This window comes from Symphalangus syndactylus, chromosome 1, assembly GCF_028878055.3.
Source record: "Symphalangus syndactylus isolate Jambi chromosome 1, NHGRI_mSymSyn1-v2.1_pri, whole genome shotgun sequence".
NCBI classification, from domain to species: domain Eukaryota; kingdom Metazoa; phylum Chordata; class Mammalia; order Primates; family Hylobatidae; genus Symphalangus; species Symphalangus syndactylus.
In genome coordinates, this window is record NC_072423.2 from 35,352,419 (window position 1) to 35,373,602 (window position 21,184).

Consider the following 21,184-nt stretch of genomic DNA (forward strand, 5'->3'; position numbering starts at 1 on the left):
TTTTCTGCATCTATTGAGATAATCATGTGGTTTTTGTCTTTGGTTCTGTTTATATGCTGGATTACATTTATTGATTTGCGTATGTTGAACCAGCCTTGCATCCCAGGGATGAAGCCCACTTGATCATGGTGGATAAGCTTTTTGATGTGCTGCTGGATTCGGTTTGCCAGTATTTTATTGAGGATTTTTGCATCAATGTTCATCAAGGATATTGGTCTGAAATTCTCTTTTTTGGTTATGTCTCTGCCAGGTTTTGGTATCAGGACGATGCTGGCTTCATAAAATGTGTTAGGGAGGATTCCCTCTTTTTCTATCGATTGGAATAGTTTCAGAAGGAATGGTACCAGTTCCTCCTTGTACCTCTGGTAGAATTCAGCTGTGAATCCATCAGGTCCTGGACTCTTTTTGGTTGGTAAGCTATTGATTATTGCCACAATTTCAGAACCTGTTATTGGTCTATTCAGAGATTCAACTTCTTCCTGGTTTAGTCTAGGGAGGGTGTATTTGTCGAGGAATTTATCCATTTCTTCTAGATTTTCTTGTTTATTTGCATAGAGGTGTTTGTAGTATTCTCTGATGGTAGATTGTATTTCTGTGGGATCGGTGGTGATATCCCCTTTTTCATTTTTTATTGCATCTATTTGATTCTTCTCTTTTCTTTATTAGTCTTGCTAGAGGTCCATCAATTTTGTTGATCTTTTCAAAAAACCAGCTCCTGGATTCATTAATTTTTTGAAGGGTTTTTTGTGTCTCTATTTCCTTCAGTTCTGCTCTGATTTTAGTTATTTCTAGCCTTCTGCTAGCTTCTGAATGTGTTTGCTCTCACTTTTCTAGTTCTTTTAATTGTGATGTTAGGGTGTCAATTTTGGATCTTTCCTGCTTTCTCTTGTGGGCATTTAGTGCTACAAATTTCCCTCTACACACTGCTTTGAACGTGTCCCAGAGATTCTGGTATGTTGTGTCTTTGTTCTCATTGGTTTCAAAGAACATCTTTATTTCTGCCTTCATTTCATTATGTACCCAATAGTCATTCAGGAGCAGGTTGTTCAGTTTCCATGTAGTTGAGCGGTTTTGAGTGAGTTTCTTAATCCTGAGTTCTAGTTTGATTGCACTGTGGTCTGAGAGACAGTTTGTTATAATTTCTGTTCTTTTACATTTGCTGAGGAGAGCTTTACTTCCAACTATGTGGTCAATTTTGGAATAGGTGTGGTGTGGTGCTGAAAAAAATGTATATTCTGTTGACTTGGGGTGGAGAGTTCTGTAGATGTCTATTAGGTCCACTTTATGTAGAGCTGAGTTCAATTCCTGGATATCCTTGTTAACTTTCTGTCTCGTTGATCTGTCTAATGCTGACAGTGGGGTGTTAAAATCTCCCATTATTATTGTATGGGAGTTTAAGTCCCTTTGTAGGTCACTGAGGACTTGCTTTATGTATCTGGGTGCTCCTGTGTTGGGTGCATATATATTTAGGATAGTTAGCTCTTCTTGTTGAATTGATCCTTTTACCATTATGTAATGGCCTTCTTTGTCTCTTTTGATCTTTGTTGGTTTAAAGTCTATTTTATCAGAGACTAGGATTGCAACCCCTGCCTTTTTTTGTTTTCCAGTTGCTTGATAGATCTTCCTCCATCCCTTTATTTTGAGTCTATGTGTGTCTCTGCACGTGAGATGGGTTTCCTGAATACAGCACACCGATGGGTCCTGACTCCTTATCCAGTTTGCCAGTCTGTGTCTTTTGATTGGAGCATTTAGCCCATTTACATTTAAAGTTAATATTGTTATGTGTGAATCTGATCCTGTCATTATGATGTTAGTTGGTTATTTTGCTCATTAGATGCTATAGTTTCTTCCTAGCCTTGATGGTCTTTACAGTTTGGCATGTTTTTGCAGTGGCTGGTACCGGTTGTTCCTTTCCATGTTTAGTGCTTCCTTCAGGAGCTCTTTTAGGGCAGGCCTGGTGGTGACAAAATCACTCAGCGTTTGCTTGTCTGTAAAGTATTTTATTTCTCCTTCACTTGTGAAGCTTAGTTTGGCGGGATAGGAAATTCTGGGTTGAAAATTCTTTTCTTTAAGAATGTTGAATATCGGCCCCCACTCTCTTCTGGCTTGTAGAGTTTCTGCTGAGAGATCAGCTGTTAGTCTGATGGGCTTCCCTTTGTGGGTAACCCGACCTTTCTCTCTGGCTGCCCTTAACATTTTTTCCTTCATTTCAACTTTGGTGAATCTGACAATTATGTGTCTTGGAGTTGCCCTTCTCGAGGAGTATCTTTGTGGCGTTCTCTGTATTTCCTGAATCTGAATGCTGGCCTGCCTTGCTAGATTGGGGAAGTTCTCCTGGATAATATCTTGCAGAGTGTTTTCCAACTTGGTTCCATTCTCCCCATCATTTTCAGGTACACCAATCAGACGTAGGTTTGGTCTTTTCACATAGTCCCAAATTTCTTGGAGGCTTTGTTCATTTCTTTTTATTCTTTTTTCTCTAAACTTTCCTTCTCTCTTCATTTCATTCATTTCATCTTCCATCAGCGATACCCTTTCTTCCAGTTGATCGCATCTGCTACTGAGGCTTCTGCAATCTTCGCGTAGTTCTCGAAACTTGGCTTTCAGCTCCATCAGCTCCTTGAAGCCCTTCTCTCCATTGGTTATTCTAGTTATCCATTCTTCTAATTTTTTTTCAAAGTTTTTAACTTCTTTGCTATTGTTTTGAATTTCCTCTCGTAGCTCAGAGTAGTTTGATCGTCTGAAGCCTTCTTCTCTCAACTCATCAAAGTCATCCTCCATCCAGCTTTGTTCTGTTGCTGGTGAGGAACTGCGTTCCTTTGGAGGAGGAGAGGTGCTCTGTTTTTTAGAGTTTCCAGTTTTTTTGGTCTGTTTTTTCCCCATCTTTGTGGTTTTATCTACTTTTTGTCTTTGATGATGGTGATGTACAGATGGATTTTTGGTGTGGATGTCCTTTCTGTTTGTTAGTTTTCCTTCTACCAGACAGGACCCTCAGCTGCAGGTCTGTTGGAGTTTACTAGAGGTCCACTCCAGACCCTGTTTGGCTGGGTGTCAGCAGCGGTGGCTGCAGAACAGCGGATTTTCGTGAGACCACAAATTCAGCTGTCTGATAGTTCCTCTGAAAGTTTTGTCTCAGAGGAGTACCCGGTTGAATGAGGTGTCAGTCTGTCCCTACTGGGGGGGTGCCTCCCAGTTAGGCTGCTCAGGGGTGAGGGACCCACTTTAGGAGGCAGTCTGTCCGTTCTCAGATCTCCAGCTGTGTGCTGGGAGAACCACTACTCTCTTCAAAGCTGTGAGTCAGACAGGGACATTTAAGGCTGTGGAGGTTCTTGCTGGGTTTTTGTTTGTCTGTGTCCTGCCCCCAGAGGTGGAGCCTACAGAGGCAGGCAGGCCTCCTTGAGCTGTGGTGGTCTCCACCCAGTTCGAGCTTCCTGGCTGCTTTGTTTACCTAAGCAAGCCTGGGCAATGGCGGGCGCCCCTCCCCCAGCCTCGCTGCCGCCTTGCTGCCGCCTTGCAGCTTGATCTCAGACTGCTGTGCTAGCAATCAGCGAGACTCCGTGGGCTTAGGACCGTCCGAGCCAGGTGCGGGACACAATCTCCTAGTGTGCCGTTTTCCAGGCCCGTTGGAAAAGCGCAGTATTAGGATGGGACTGACCCGATATTCCAGGTGCCGTCTGTTTCCCCTTTCTTTGACTAGGAAAGGGAACTCCCTGACCCCTTGCGCTTCCCGAGTGAGGCAATGCCTCGCCCTGCTTTGGCTCGTGCACAGTGCGCTTCACCGACTGTCCTGCACCCACTGTTAGGCACTCCCTAGTGAGATGAAACCGGTACCTCAAGCAGAAATGCAGAAATCACCAGTCTTCTGTGTCGCTGGGGCTGGGAGCTGGAGACCGGAGCTGTTCCTATTCCGCCATCTTGGCTCCACCCCCGGAAGTTAAATGTATTTATTTAAATTTTTTATTTCCATACATTATTGGGGAACAGGTGGTGTTTGGTTACATGAGTAAGCTCTTTAGTGGTGATTAGTGAGATTTTGGTGCACCCATCACCCTAGCAGTATACACTGCAACAATCTGTAGTTTTTTATCTCTCACCCACTTCCCACCCTTTTCCCCTGACTCCCCAAAGTCCACCGTGTCATTCTTATGCCTTTGCATCCTCATAGCTTAGCTCCCACTTATGAGTGAGAACACACGATATTTGGTTTTCCATTCCTGAGTTAGGAAGTTAATTAGATTAGAAGAGGTCATGAGGTTGAGGCCCTCATGATGCGATTAGTGCCCTTATAAGAAGAGACACCAGAGTTTGTTTTTTCTCTCTCTCTCTCTCTCTTCACCTTGTGAGGGCACAGGAAGAAAGTGGCCATCTGCAAGAAGAAGGCCCTTACTAGGGAAAAGAATTGGATGGTGCCTTGATCTTGGACTTCTCAGCCCGCAGAACTGTAATAAATAAATTCCTCTTGTTTAACCCACCCAGTCTCCAGTATTTTGTTTGGCAGCTGGAGCTGACTAACACAGGACAGTAGGTAGAGAGTACTATTAACCAGGATACAGAAGGAGTTTCTTTTGGGAGAGGAAGATGGTGAGTTCAGTGTTAACACTGTATAAATCAGGACTCTTTGGCTGCCAAGTCATGGAAACCCATATCAAACTACCTTAGGGAACTTCATAAATTCACCAAATGGTGGAAAGTAGGGGTTGAGAAAACTTCTTCAAAACTGAATTCTAAAAGCACCAGGATTAGCTCTCTGTCCTGACCTCTGTCTCTCTCTTTCCCTCTCCCTTTGGCTTCACCTGTATTTGGGCTCATTCTCTCAAGGCCCTCCAAGTGGCCAGGGATATTCCACCAGCAGTTCTGGAATCCAAGAAGAAAGAGAGCTACTCTTTCCTCGCAACTTTGAAAAATTCCTGGAAAGAGATCCCACAGGAATCAAAAAAAATGAATGAGATATTCTAAGTCCCTTCTTTTGAGGAATTATAGTCAAAAAAACAGAGAAACTTGAAGACATCTCTGGTATTTCCAAAGAGCGGACCACAATCCTGGCATGTAATAAGAGCTGAATAAATATTAAATCAAATGACAATGAAAGGACACTTTCCATAAGATCATTTGGCATTTATGAAGTACCTTCATGGCATACATTTTTGTCTGTTATAGAGTCTCTCCTTCACCCTTGGCCTCAACTCATATGTCAAACTGTAACAAGTAGGTTGAAGTTTTTTGACAGAAGAGCCAAATTCTGCAGTCACACTTCACTCAAAACTCCTGGGAGACCAAGCAACAGGAGGCAAAAGCTGGAAAACACATTACACTTCGCATAAAAAATTTCTCCCTACCCCCACCCACCACCATCACACCATTTAAATTGTCCCGCCAACTCACCAATACAGCATTACCCACTGCACCATCTGTTAGGAGAGGAAGCTCGGAGCCCTAGCAGACCACTTCTAAAGACTACAAAACCAGCTTTACACTATCACAGTGAACACTGGTTTCTTTTCATAATTCTACTGAGCTTCTCTGAAGACAAAGATTGGATGGGCACGTTTAACAGCGATATTCATAAATGACAAAGACTAAAATCAGATTTCAAAACTGCACATTGCATCTTCAGTATTGCAGCACACAATGTTTTTTGCCTTTTGTCTGAACCTCAATATATTTAGTTTTATTATATACTAATTATATTTTATTTTATTTTATTTAGGCTGCCAGTAACATTTATTGAGGGCTACCTCATACATGACCCTGAACTATGTACCAAGAGAAAGACAAAAGCAGCTAAGTTTCCCCAGGGCACCATCAAAAGAGTATCAAGAACAATATTTATTTGATAAGTCTAGATTAGACCCCTCTTTCTCAATCTCTGAATCCCAGTCCCCCAGAAACCTCTTTCTTCTGATCCTATGGGACTCCACACAGACTCATAAGTGGTCATGACCATTCTTTCCCCTACCTTATTGGTGGCCTCCAGTTCTTTCATCATTTCCCTGCTGCCACTGTCACAGCCCTGTCATCACCAGCTGGGTATCGCCTTGACTGTAGCCAAGGAACATTTATTTGTTCCAGCTGAATGATCTACTTATCTATTGAGTGGGATGATGAGAAGGAAGGATTCTAGACTGACCCACAGGTTTCTGACCTGGGGGATGCCATAAATTGAATTGCATGCCCCACTCCACACCCAATTTCATATGTTGAAGCCTTAACCCCCGATGTGATGGTACTTGGAGATGGGGTGTGCACGTGTCCACACATGTGCACATGCACACACACACAACCCCATGATGTATTCCATTACTCATCACAAGATAACTCTACCCTGGCCTCCATTACTTAGAGAACTCTGAAGATATAGTTCGCTCCACTTGCTTTTCATTACAACCCTCCTGCCAACAACCCTGGCACAAGTCTATGGGAACTAGCTTAACAATATAACACTGTTAACATCTCTAGCGGTTAGGCCAAAAGACCTTCTGGAAACCTCCACCCTCACCAGCCCTGAGCCTCCTCTTCTTCCTGCCTCCAGGGAAGGTCTTGCATCAAGTTCATGTGCATCCTCTCCTCCCTCAGGTCTGTATTTCCCTTCTGGGTGCTCACTCAGAGGGGACTCCCGGTTACCCTAATGACTCAGGAGTCTTGGGCTTGGAGTGGGGGTCCTGTGAGTGAAGCCACTCAAAGGGGCCCACACACCTATCAGAGTCCATAGCAGAAAAACATGCTAGACCTATGCCCTGGGGGCTCCCTCTACACAAAGATGATTTATGGTCAATTATTTGGAACTCAGAGCCATTTTCCTCCCTAAACAACCTAAAAAGTGGTGGGTAGGTGCTCAGGAGAACTCACAAAACTCCATTTGACCCACAGACCTCATCTGGATTTCTACGCACATGATAAAACCTACCTAACTAACAATATCCTGTGGTTCTATGGTTGCCATGGGGAAGTGAGTGCTAAGTTCCAGCCAGGATCACAACTCTGCCACTGCCATCAGCAGGAACAGCTCAGCTTTCACCTTCCACTGCTTGCCATCCCAAAGGTAGGGAATTGCCTGAAGCCTAGAGAATGTTTGTTTGTTTGTTTGTTTGTTTTTTAAGGGCCAGGGGCAGCTACTTTGAGGGCTGAGGTGAGAGGATCACTTGAGCCCAAGAGGTAGAGGCCGCAGTGAGCCGTCATCACACCACTGCACTCTAGTCTGGACTACAGAGCGAAACCCTGTTTCAAAAATGAAATAAGGCTGGGTGCAATGGTTCATCCACACCTGTAATACCAGCACTTTGGGAGGCCCAGGCGGGTGGATCACCTGAGGTCAGGAGTTCAAGACCACCCTGGCCAACATGGTGAAATCCCGTCTCTACTAAAAATACAAAAATAAGTGGGGTGTGGTGGCACTCACATGTAATCCCAGCTATTGGGGAGGCTGAGACAGGAGAATCGCTTGAACCCAGGAGGCAGAGGCTGCAGTGAGCCAAGATCGTGCCACCGCACTCCAGTCTGGGCAAGACAGAGCAAGACTCTGTCTCAAAAAAATCACAAAAAAACAAAAGTGAAATTAAAAGGGATGAGGGGAACAGAAAGATGTGACTCTAGGAGATGAAGCAGGCTGTACAGGCAGGGGAGTTCAGAGGGGCTGCCTCACAGTTTTGGGCTCCTTCAGAGACTCAGGCTGCTCCCCTGTGTGTCAACTCAGAAGACAGGCCTTGGTGGCATGTTCAGCCCGGATAGGACTCCCATCACAGAGTCTACACTACTGCACTGATGCTGCAGAGAGCAATGGATTTGGGGGTTCTAATGGAAGAGAAGGTGGGAACTAAGAAAAGTCTGTCAGGTTTCTGGGTGAGGTCAAATAAGGAATTTTTTATAAATGATTAACAACTAAAGCTAGATCAGTATTTGATCAGTATTGTACTTAATGAGGTCAAATCCAATTTAATACACTATATTATGGAATTCTGAAATATGCAGTTTACAAATATTGAATGTTTGTCAATCCTATTAGATAGGGCCCTTTTGTAGATTTGAGAGACCCCTCGGCCTTTGTCTATGTCTAATCTCTCTCTCTTATTTGCACTTTAATTAATACTTGGCTTGTGTAGAGTCAGGATAAACTTACTTATAAGTTAAAAAAGCTAAATGTAAAGAAAACAAGTATTAACCTCTATTATATTTCCCTGGATCTGTTCAGAAAGGTAAAATATATATCTATATAATTTTTTTCCTAGATGGTGGAGTAGGAGGAGGTGTGAAAAAGTTTTCTACATTTTTAATAATCTTTGTTCAGAGACTCGAAAAGTAATTTTTTAAGTGACAATAGTAATACGAAAATGTTTCTTTTCATTGCAAGTATGAATGGATTTAAACGACTTTTATCTAAGTCTATGGTCTTATTCTGCTCTCATCTAAGTCTATCCTCTCATTTTATTTAAGATATTATGGTGTCAAATTACTTTCACCTGACCACATACTTGAAGTGGAAAAAAGGGAAATGATGATTTAGAAAGTTTACCAGATTCAGGAAAGGAACTGAAGGGCTATTTTAAATTCCGCAATCCTGGTAGCTTTGGTGTTCTGAATTAACAGATTAAATAGTTCCATGAGAATTATTTAGATGCAATCAATTCAATGGTATTTTCTGAAACTATTATGTGCTAAACAATGCATTGCAGTGTGTCACACGAGGATCTACACACAAAAGCACACAGCATGGTACCTTCATTGATGGAACTTATAATTATTTACATATGTGAAAAGGCAGAGAACTCTGTTTAACATGTAACCAACTACTAAACCCAGTGCCTACTGCTTTCTTAAATAAGAGAAGATGAGGGACCCAAGGTAGCTCCAGCAAACAAGTTACAATTTAAATAGACTGACAAGTCGTTTAAATGCTGGAAATTAACGAGAGCCCAAGTAGGGTTAAGCTTGGCCTTTTATAAGAAAGTATGGGCCGGGCTTGGTGGCTCACTCCTGTAATTCCAGCACACTGGGAGGCGAGGCGAGCAGATCACCTGAGGTCGGGAGTTCGAGACCAGCCTGGCCAACATGGTGAAACCCTGTCTCCACTAGAAATACAAAAATTAGCCAGGTGTGGTGGCACCTGCCTGCAGTCCAGGCTATTCAGGAGGCTGAGGTAGGAGAATTGTTTGAATCTGGGAGGTGGAGGTTGCAGTGAGCCAAGATTGCGCCACTGTACTCTAGCCAGGGAGACAGAGCAAGACTCCATCTCAAAAAAAAAAAAAAAAAAAGAGAGAGAGTATGAAAAAACTGGGCTGGGCACAGTGGCTCATGCCTGTAATCCCAGCACTTTGGGAGGCTGAGGCAGGCAAATTGCTTGAGCCTAGGAGTTTGAGACCAGTTTGGGCAACATGGCAAAACCCCGTCTCTATGAAAAATAAAAAAAATTAGCTGGGCATGGTGGTACATGCCTGTGGTCCCAGCTACTGGGGAGGCTGAGGTGGGAGAATCACCTGAGTCCAGGGGGAAGGCTGCAGGGAGCCATGGTCACACCCACTGCACTCCAGCCTGGACGACAGAGTGAGATCCTGTCTCAAAAAGAAAAGGAAAGGAAAAAAACTGGCCTGAAGTGGGAAAGTTATTTTGGAACATTTGGGAAGAGATAAGAGAGAGGAGAACATGTTTTGAGAAGATGGGCTTGTCAGTGGTGTGGAGGTGCATAAGGGGAAAATACATCAATTATGAGGTCACTGCAGTCTTCTAAGGGGAATATGGCCAGAGTTCGCACTAGTGTGTACGTATGAAAATGAAAAGGGAGAAAAACAAAAGGCATTTCAGCAGAAATACAGACACAACATGTGCATCATTAGAGTAGGAGACAATTCTTGTTCCTTTTAAAATTTTCATCTTGGTTCTTTCCTTTTGTCTGGATCCATTTCCTCTACGTCTTTTATTTTTATGTCTTGTTTTTTGTTGTTGGTGGTGATTGGGTTTAAATTTTTTTTAATTTTTTTAATTTGTGTTTAAATTATACAAGCATACATGTTAGTTTTGGAAATTTTGAAAAATATACAGGAAAAGTATAAAGACATTAAAAAACACCTGTACTCCCACCACTCAGATGATTTCAGATAACATTTTTTTCCAACCTTGATTGATGCTTTTAGGGGTGATTATTAAACAAGATGGGCTTGGTGGAGTCCATAGATGAAGCAGCTTGATGGCTTCCTTCCCACCATGGCCTTGGAGCACACCTCTTCAGTTCCCCATTCTCTGCCCTGAGCCACGGTTCAGGAAGATCCCATAGCTTTCCTGTCATTTTCAGGTATTGGCACTGGGTCATGTGCCAGCATTAAAAGTCCATATCTAAGTCAAGTCAATACTTCTGCCACCCTGAGCTCAGGATCTGCAGTTTAGGGGCTTGGAGTGGAACAGGTCATGGTCTGCTTTGTCATTCTTGTCACCCCATCCTATTCACACTGTAAGAAAATCCACATACCCTTACCCCAAGGGTGGAAGTGAGGCTTGTGCCCACTGGTGCTCGCTCTCTCTTTGCCCTGACTTTGTGGACTACTCTAGCCAACTTCCCACTTTCAGATATTGCCACGGCTGTCTCAGGCACCAAGGTCTATGCCACAAAGCACTCTCTACCCCCGTAAATTCACTTCAATTGTCCTTTCTGAGAAATCGCTTATATAGGCTGCTGCTGGTGATAATGGTGAGCACTAGGCTTTTCTTTTTTAAATTTATAGTAAATATTGTGAAGCTCTGTCTAACCCCCTTTTTGAGAATATGAGGATATTTGTTATCAATTATTCTTAGCTTTGGGCTTTGGCCAAAAGTTCAAGACGATAGAAAAAGTCCATTTCACATCCTAATACATATACACACACACATACACACATAAAATAATAATAATTAGGCCATGCACAGTGGCTCATGTCTGTAATCCCAACACTTTGGGAAATCAAGATGGGAGGACTGCTTGAAGCCAAGAGTTCAAGGCCCGCCTGGCCAACATAGTGAGACCCCATTTCTTTTTTTAGGAAAAAATAATAACAATAATAATAATTGAGACCACATCACATCATTTGTATAGTACTTATCTTCCACTAGCATTATAGAGTGAGCATTTCCTGTATCACAAAACTATATTCCAAAAACATGACTTTTTCTTTTTTTTTTTAATAACTGCATCTTCTAATGGCAGTAATACAATTATAGGATTAAGAGACCACAGGAGAAAAGGCAGGTGATGTTTCTGGAAGACAGATATGGAGTACAAAAAGGGAGTGGAAGAGTCATGTGACAATCATTATAAAAATACAGTACAAGGCCAGGTGCAGTCACTCACACCTGTAATCCCAACACTTTGGGAGGCCGAGGCTGGTGGATCACCTGAGGTCAGGAGTTCAAGACCAGCCTGACCAACATGGAGAAACCCTATCTCTACTAAAAACACAAAATTAGCCAGGCATGGTGGCACATGCCTGTAATCCCAGCTATTCGGGAGGCTGAGGCAGGAGAATCACTTGAACCCGGGAGGTGGAGGTTGCAGTGAGCCAAGATCACACCATTGCACTCCAGCCTGGGCAATAAGTGTGAAACTCAGTTTCAAAAAAAAACAGTACAAAAACATGATTTTTTTTAAACATGATTTTTATTGGCTCATAATTGTTTGTCATATGACTGTTCATTTCTCTTTATCTATTCAACCATCACCCAATTATACATTTATAATTTTGCTAACATAAATGTCATTGCAATAAATATCCTTGTATGCAAATCTTTGTGCACATCTTTGTTTATATTCTTAGGATAATCCTAGAAATAGAATGCTTCAATCAAAATTTATGGACATTTTTAAGGCTCTTAATACCACAAGAAAACCCCTCAAGAAAAGTGGAATAACCACTCAGTGTGTGGAATAACACACACGTTGCACCCAAACATTATTACCAGGTTTTTTACATTTACAGTTTGATTAGTGAAGTATCATACTTTCCTGTCACGGTTTATATTTCTTTGTTATTGAGGCAGACTCTTATTAACTCTGTATTTTTTCTTCAGCAAATGGTCTGTTCATGACCTCTGCTTATTTTTCTCTTGGAATCTTAATGTTTTCTTATTGATTTAGAAATTCTTTCCATGTAATAAGAATAGTTATCCTTTTTATCATATTGTATTTGTGGCAAATGTTTCCCAATTTGTTCAACTTGATTTTGCAGTAATCAGGGCAACTCTGTGGGCCTTAGGAAATAAAATTATCATCAACATTTACCAAGCTTCTAGATCTGTCTTTCTGTTTCTCCTTTAATCTCTTGTGGTCTCCATTTGGCTTCATATGCTTCTGCCAGCAGCTTTCTCCAGATTGACAACCTTCTATCTTCTATATCCAGGGAGGCCAAGAAGATTGAATATCAGGTAGAAAAACTCAGAGCAGGCTGACCAGCCCAGCTTTATAACATGCTCACCTCCACACCAATCACTGGTGCCAAGAAAAGCAAGTGCTCTGATTTGCCAGATTAAGACATGTTGTTAAAGTGAGACGAGAGCCCCTAAACCAAGGAAAGAGCTGGATAAACTGGGCAGACAAAGCAAAACCAAACAGAAACAAACACAAACAAATACTAACATAGGTCTTCATTAGTATTTCCTTCTACGAGTGTGATACTTCTTTCTTTAATCCAAAATTAATACATTTTTCTTCTGGATTTATTATTATTATTATTATTGAGACAGAGTCTCACTCCATCACCCAGGCTGGAGTGCAATGGCGTGATCTCAGCTCACTGCAACCTCCGCCTCCTGGGTTCAAGCAATTCTCCTGCCTCAACCTCCCAAGTAGCTGGGATTACAGGGGTCTCCCACCACGCCCCAGCTAATTTTTTTTTTTAATTTTATTTTTAGTAGAGACAGGGTTTCACCATATTGGCCAGGCTGGTCTTGAACTCCTGACCTCAGGTGATCCACCCGCCTCGGCCTCCCAAAGTGCTGGGATTACAGATGTGAGCCACCGCACTGGGCCTGGATTCTATTTTTTACATCTAGCTTTATCTTCTCCAAATCCCTTTGTTTCCTGTCCTCTAAGGTTCACTTTGTTTTTGTTTTTGTTTTTTGTTTTAAGAGGCAGGGTCTCTGTCACCCAAGGCTGGAGTGCAGTGGCACCATCATAGTTCATTTTAGGATCGAACTCCTGGGCTCAAGCAATCCTTCAGCCTTAGCCTCTTGAGTACCTAGGATTACAGGTGTGCACCACCATGCCCAGCTGGCTTCATCATTTCTACTGGCTTCGTCATAGGCAGTATAGCCAGTTTCAGCCCCGGTTCTTCCTGGGTGGTCTAATGTTCCCCTCACCTCCAACACACACACACTCCCTTTCTTCAGTTCATTCTGCACACCATCACAAAATTAACATTCCCCAAACCCCACATCTATCCCTTCAATGGTGTCATTTTCCTCTTCACAAGCCCTTAGTGTGGACTCCTTGCCCCACCCATTTACCACAGAGAGGAAATGATCACTAATGTCATGACCACTCACTTGGCTAGATCACAATGAACTGTTATTTCACACAGCTTTCACAACTCTGCTCAGCAGATATAATCTCCCTCATACAGAAAGGAAACTGAAGTTCAAAGAAGTTAAATCATTAAGTAACGCGTTGTTCCTATGTAGCGAGGCTGGGACTTAACCACTACTCTGCCTGAATCTTTACACAAGAAACCAACCCATCCACAGGAGATGGGCCTCCAAGCAGAGTCTAAACCCCTTTGCCTTTTCAAATTTCCAGGTTTTGCTTCCTCTCGTTGCCATATATCAATCCCTCATTATAATCAGATGTGTCTACTCACCTCCCAATCCCTGAGGCTCCCAAGTATGTGGGCTTCTCTTTTGCCTCTGTGTCTTTACTTGTGATAGTTCTCACCAAGAAGCTGCCTTTCCCCCTCTTTTTTACCCATTTAGAGTTCACCTCCCCTAAATGTCTACTTAATTTCACTACTTCCATCAAGACTTTACTGATTATCTTTTTTTTAATTATTTCTTCTCAAAATGCCTACAATATGCTTCTCTGGCATCCACTGAATTATTAGATCATTGTCTTCCACGCCCTCATGCATTCTAACTTTTGACCATTCTGCCACCTAGATTATGAGCCTTTTGTGGTCTAGCGCATGACTTATATTTCCTTGTATTCCCCATATGTTTGGTACAATAATTTGTAAGAAGTTAGCCAATATTTGTTGATCCGTGTCTTTCTCCTCCAAAGTGCTGTGTTAGCGACAGGGTCTCACTCTGTCACCCACGCTGGAGTGCAATGATGTGAACACAGTTCACCACAGCCTCAACCTCTTGGGCTTGAGCAATCCTCCTGCCTCAGCCCCCCAAGTAGCTGGGACTACAGGTGCACACCACCATGCCCAGCTAATTTTTTTTTATTTTTGGAAGAGGTGGAGTTTCACCATATTGCCTAGGCTGGTCTCAAACTCCTGGGCTCAAGCTATCTGCCCACCTTGGCCTCCCATAGTGCTGGGATTATAGGAGTGAGCCACCACACCATGCCAAGTCATAATAATTCTTGAAAAGCTTTTCCCCTTTGGCAAAATATTAATTTGATCTTAAGACTCAAATATTTGGACATTCCTATTACATTGGTGATTTTCAAGAGTCAAGATCATAACAGTTGTAAAATGCTGAGAGTATAGATAAATTATTGGGAAATTTACGCTAGCAAATATTTAGTTTACCTCCTAATAAACTGCTAATAAACATGCATAGAGAATTTACTACTAAACACCACTATGTGGAATGTTTTATTGATGTACCTTAATAGTAGTTCATAGCATCTAAAGAGGCATGAAATCAATTTTCGAGGACCTTAAACTTATTAAACATTACTGTTTACTTTCTACCAGATTTTACAATGTTACTTTGTATAATAAATAGAAGTCACAGGAAAACAAAATATTTTTGGAGAATGTGGAAAATCATCTAAAGATAGTTTTATATTGGGGGTTAGAGCGCCTGTTTTAACTAGCATCACTTTGAAAATTGCATGAAACTTGGGAGATGATAAATGTTTACAATTTGCATCCACATTGTTACTAACACAATAGCCTGTTAAATCCCTTGGCAGGGACATGAGCAGACTGCAGGCCATCCACATTATTCATCTAGGGAGAAAAAACATTATTCACAAATTTTCATTGCTCCTGTGACACCAACAGTCTGAAAATGAAACATAAAAATGTAGCCTATGGGAAGTTTTGCTGTGCAATGACTTTAGTGCAAACCTGACCAGAGGGACCGATGTCTCTATCACAATTATACAAGGACCTGAATAAAATAAGTTGATAGTTTCAACTCGGGTCCTAGTGGACAGGTGACATATTCTAAAACTCATTCTATCCACTGTAAACTCAACAAGTCCTACACCTGACCCAAAATAAGTAAGTCACCACCTCCCCTAAGAACCAATGCCCTGAGGGAGAGGTTTTGGTAAAGAGATTTGCATTTAGGCTCTCCAGGTAAAGGGAACCAGCCGATGCCTGCCTAGAGAATTAAGTTGACCTTTCACCTCTAAAGCTAAGACTTAGAGGGTTGCAAAGAAAAAGAGGACAACTGGCAGGAGAGATGGTGAGAAACACCAAATCAGAGAAGTGACCTTTGGATTCAAGCTACAACAAAGGCCACCGATTGTCATGAAACCCTTGAAACCCTAGAAACATTTACCCCAGACTCACTCTACCTGCAGCCCTCCCCATTAAGAGCAACAGCATCCTTCTGCTTGGACAGGCCAAAAACCTTGGAGTTTGCTGGCACTGTCTTCAAAAGTGTGTCCCAAATCCCACTGTTTCTTGTCAGTCTGCTCCTCTCTGTGTCACCTACACTCAATTCTCAACACGTTTATATGTAAGTATCACTTTTTTTCCTTTATGGTACCAATTCTTTGCTTAAAACGCAGCAATGGCTTCTCATTTCTCACAGAGTAAAGCTGAAATCCTTTAATTTTTTACTTTTTTTTCTAACAGAGACAGGGTCTCACTCTATCTCCCAGGCTGGAGTGCAGTAGCACCACCTCAGCTCACTGCAGTGCTGGGCTCAAGCAATTCCCCCACCTCAGCCTCTCCCATAGCTCCAACTATAGGTGTGCACCACCAGGCACAACTAATGAAGTCCTTTAAATGACGTAAAAGTTCTGCATGCTCCACTCCTAACTTAGCCTTCGCTTTAGATGTGTGGCTCTTCCTGGAACACTTTTTCCCCAAATACCCCCTTGGCTAACTCCTCAACCTGCAAATCTTTGCTCAGACATCACCCTCTCAATCAGGCCTACCCTGACCCACTATTGTGGGTCAGGATCCTGCCCAAGACCCGTGTAGTTGATATCCTCCTTACCATATTGCACTCTTGTTTATATATATACACGTGTGTGTGTGTGTGTGTATATATATATGTGTGTATATATGTGTGTGTGCATATATATATACACACATATATATATACACACAAACATATATTTATTTATTTATTTACTTTAAGATGGAGTCTCGCTCTGTTGCCCAGTCAGGCTGGAGTGCAGTGGCACAATCTCAGCTCACTGCAACCTCTGCCTCCCAGGTTCAAGAGATTCTCCTGCCTCAGCCTCCTGAGTAGCTGGACCACAGGCACACGCCACCACACCCGGCTAATTTTTGTATTTTTAGTAGAGACAGGGTTTCACTATGTTGGCCAGGCTGGTCTCAAACTCCTGACCTCAAGTGATGTGCCTGCCTCAGCCTATATGACTGGTATTACAGGTATGAGCCACTGCTCCCGGCCTTTGTTTTTTGTTTGTTTTTTATATAGCATTATCACCTTCTAACATGCTGTACAATTTATTTTGTTATATATTGTTGTTTAACTTTTGTGCCCCACCCCCCTTATAGAATGTGTAGGTTCCACAGAAGAAGGGATCTTTTTTGTTGTGGTTCACGCATGTGTTCCAGATACTTAGAACAGTGCCTGGGACATAGTAGAGGCTACGTAATTATCTGTTAGATAAATAAATGAATTAATCCACGTTTTATCTGTGAAGAAAATGAGGCACTAACAGGGTAAGTGATTTTTAAGCTAAAAAGCAGCCAACTCCCCTTTAGTGCATGTCCCCCATGGTCTCTGGAAGATGTATCCATAGGTTAGGTTATAATGGCAAATTGACATTTTTCTCAGTGTTAGAATACAGTGGTAGAGAATTTCAGCTCTACATCGACGAATCTTAGAAGTTAAGAAAACCAGCATTTCATGTTAACTTTTTTTTTCTCTTTCTTTTTTTTTTTTTTTTTTTTTTGAGACAAGAGTCTTGCTCTGTGGCCCAGGCTAGAGTGCAGTGCTGTGATCTCGGCTCACTGCAACCTCCACCTCCTGGGTTCAAGAAATTCTCCTGTCCAGCCTCCTCAGTAGCTGGGACTACAGGCGTGCACCACCATGTCCGGCTAATTTTTGTATTTTTAGTAGAGGCAGGGTTTCACCATATTGGTCAGGCTGGTCTCCAACTGCTGACCTCAGGTATCCACCCACCTCGGCCTCCCAAAGTGCTGGGATTACAGGTGTGAGCCACTGGAACCTAGCCTTCCAGGCTTTTTTTCATTTTTCTTTTTCTCCTGGCCACTAGATCATCAGGAATCATGTTATCTGAAACTATCTCAGGGTGGTGAGAGTACAGGCACTTTTTAATGTCTTCTTTATATTTATGTTTAGTAGAACTCTTTAGTGAAACCTGGAGATTTCTTTTTTGGAAGCTTTTCAGTTATGAGTTTAATTTCCTTATCATTATAAGAATATTTAGGTTGTTTCATTTTGGTTGAATTTTGGTACTTTATAGTTTTCATAAAGTTGGCCCGTTTCTTCCAAGTTGTTGAATTTATGAACATAAAGTTGTTTGTGGTATTCTCCTTTTATGCTTTTAATGGCTTCAGGATCTATAGTGAGATCCCATTTCATTGCCAATGTTCATAATTTGTGTCTTCTTTCTTATTTTTCTCAGTTTTGCTAAAGGTTTAGCAATTTTATTGATGTTTTTAAGGATCCATGTTATACAGAGTTTCTCTACTATTTCCATATTTTCAATTGTATTGATTTCTGCTCTTTATTAGTTTCTTTTTTCTGCTTGTTTGGTTTATTTTGTTCTTCTTTTTCTAGTTTCTTCAGGTGGGAATTTAGGTTACTGATTTGAACACTTTTCTTTTTTTTTCTTTATTTTTTTTTTTTTTGAGACGGATTTTAGTGCCATAAATTTCTCAGGTGTGCTTTAGCTGTGTCCCACAAGTTTTCTGGATTTTTTTCTCTTTCTTTTCTTTTTTTTTTTTTTTTTTTGAGATGGGGTCTCGCTCTGTCACCTTGGCTGGAGTGGCACAATCTCGGCTCACTGAAGCCTCCGCCTCCCGGGTTCAAGCAATTCTTCCATCTCAGCCTCCCGAGTAGCTGGGATTATAGGTGCACGCCACCACGCCCAGCTAATTGTTGCATTTTTAGTAAAGATGGGGTTTTACCGTGTTGGCCAGGCTGGTCTCAAACTCCTGACCTCAGGTGATCCACCTGCCTCGGCCTCCCAAAGTGTTGGGATTACAGGCGTGAGCTACTGTGCCTGGCTGTCCCACACGTTTTCATATATTATATTTTAAATTTCATTCAGATCAATGTATTTTTTTATTTTCCTTGAAAGATTTCATTGACTCATGGATTATGTGTTGTGTAATCTTCATGTATTGAGGCTTTCTTGTTTTCTTCATGTTACTGATTTGTAGTTCAATTTTTTTATAGTCATAGTGCATACTTCATATAGCTTCAATTATTTTAAATTTGTTGACATTTGCTTTATAATCCAGGATATGGCCTATGTATACAACTGTTGTGTGGGCACTTGGAAAGAAGTTATATTCTGCTGTTGTTAAGTGGAGTCATCTATAAATATCAATTACAGCCTCTTGGCTAATGGTGTTATTTAGTTCTACTTTTTTGCTTTCTGTTTACTAATACTTCTATTAATTACTGAGAGGGAGTGTTGAGGTCCCCAACTATAATTGTGGATTTGTAGTTCTCCTTTCAGCTTTATTGTTTTCACATTGTTTGGTTTCGTTTGTTTTCCATGTTTTTGTTTTTGTTTTCAATTTTTTAGACACACCCAGGCTGGAGTACAGTGGCACATTCTTGGCTGACTAAAATCTCTGCCTCCAGGGTTCAAGTAATTTCCCCTGCCTCAGCCTCCTGAGTAACTGGGACTACAGGCATGCGCCACCACGCCAGGCTAATTTCTGTATTTTTAGTAGAGACGGGGTTTCTCCATGTTGGCCAGGCTGCTTTTGAACTCCCAAACTCAGGTGATCCACCCACCTCGGCCTACCAAAGTGCCGGGATTACAGGCGTGAGCCACCGCACCTGGCCTTTTTTCCATGTATTTTGAAGCCTTATTGTTGGAGCATACACATTTAGAGCTGCTGTGTTATCTGGGTAGATTGATCCTCATGTAAATAAATATTTATTATCAGGCTCTGTGCTATAAAGTGAAATAGTCTTGGGCAGTTTGTGATCAGAGCATATAAGTAGTTTAAACTATGTATTTTAAATGTGCTGGCCAGGTATGGTGGCTCGTGTCTCTAATCCCAGCACTTTGGGAGGCCAAGGTGGGAGGATCACTTGAGCCTACGAGTTTGAGACTAGTCTGGGCAACATAGTGAGACCCCATCTCTACAAAAAAAAAATTAATTATAAATGTGTAAACCAGGGTTTTGTTTTGTTTTTTGTTTTTGTTTTTGTTCTTAGTAGATTTTATTTTCTAAAGCGGTTTTAGATTCACAGCAAAATTAAGCAGAAAGTACAGAGAGTTCCTATGTACCCCCTCTCCACACAGATACACAGCCACCCCATTATCAACATCCAGCACCACAGTGGAACATTTGTTACAACTCATGAACCTACAAACCTACATTGACTCATCATTATCACCCAAAGTCCATAGTCTACGTTAGGATTCAGTCTTGGTTTTGGACACTTTATGGGTTTTGACAAATGTATAAAGATGTGTATCTACCATTATAGTGTTAAAAATAGTAGTTTCACTGCCCTAAAAATTCTCTAAGCTCCACCTATCCATTCCTCCCTTCCTCCAACCCCTGGCAACCACTAATCTTTTTACTATCTTCTTACAAACCAGGGGTTTTTAACTTAGTGTTTTATATTAGTTAAGACAAGCTAACTGGGATGGCTGGGCCTTGGTGTGGACCTGCACCTCCCTTAGCAAAAATTTATAAAATTAAAAAAAAAAAAAGATAGGCTAACTGCTATAACCAATGTATACAAAAATATATTTCAAATTCCTTAAAAATCTTTTTTTTTTTCCTCTCACATAAAGTATGAAACAAGTACATCTGATTGGAGGGCACCTCTGCTCCATGTGGTGACTCAAGCTCCTTTTATCTTGCAGCTCTGTCATCTTTAACATGTGGCTTCCAAGTTCATCATACTCATTTACATCCACAGATAGAGGAGAAACAAGGATGATAATATGAGGGACTCTTGAAGGAAATTGTGTACACTTGGCTAAAACTCAGTCTTCCCAACCAAAATGGAGGCCAGGAAATGTAATCTAGCTATGTGCTCAGGAAGAGGAGGAAACAGATTTAGTGAACATCTAGCCAGTCTGTTTCATAGGCCTATAGAACCCCAAGAGATCCACAGGTAGACTTTAAGGGGTCGTTTAAGCATACAGAAATACACGGGAAATGTTGCCTTCATATGTATTTTCCTGGGGAGAGGAAGGGAAGGACTAGCCCTGATTCTATTGACTAGGAATGTAGGCTGGAAGAAGTCAAATATAAGCTGAGGATTAAAAATGTGTCGAGATGGGGAGGGTGGGATAGAAGGTTAGGGCAAACTGAGCAGAAAAACAACACTAGCAAAGGCACAAAGATGGGACCTAGTACAATGCGTATTTCAAAAATGACCAAAGGTTCAGATTAGCTGTTGAACTGAGTTCATTTGAAATAAAATCCATTTAGTTGGTCAGTCAGCAAGGACTTACTGGTCCCTCCTAGGTACCAAGTGCTATGGCAAAGCTGGCTTTATAAAGATGAGAAGAAGAGAGACAATTCAATAACCAAGAATGACACGTGTTGCTAGGGACGTAGAGGACACCATAAGAGCCGATTGCAGGACATCTACCTTACCTAATAGGTTAGGGAAGACATCCTAG

The 21,184-nt window shown here is 41.7% G+C and overlaps 1 long non-coding RNA gene across 1 annotated transcript; it reads left to right on the forward strand.

Moving 5' to 3' along the window:
* The first annotated feature begins 6,946 nt into the window (after positions 1-6,946).
* On the forward strand, positions 6,947-20,882 carry LOC134736772 (uncharacterized). Its single transcript, XR_010121015.1, has 2 exons — positions 6,947-7,039; positions 20,417-20,882. It is a non-coding gene; the product is annotated as an uncharacterized lncRNA (long non-coding RNA).
* Positions 20,883-21,184: the final 302 nt, after the last annotated feature.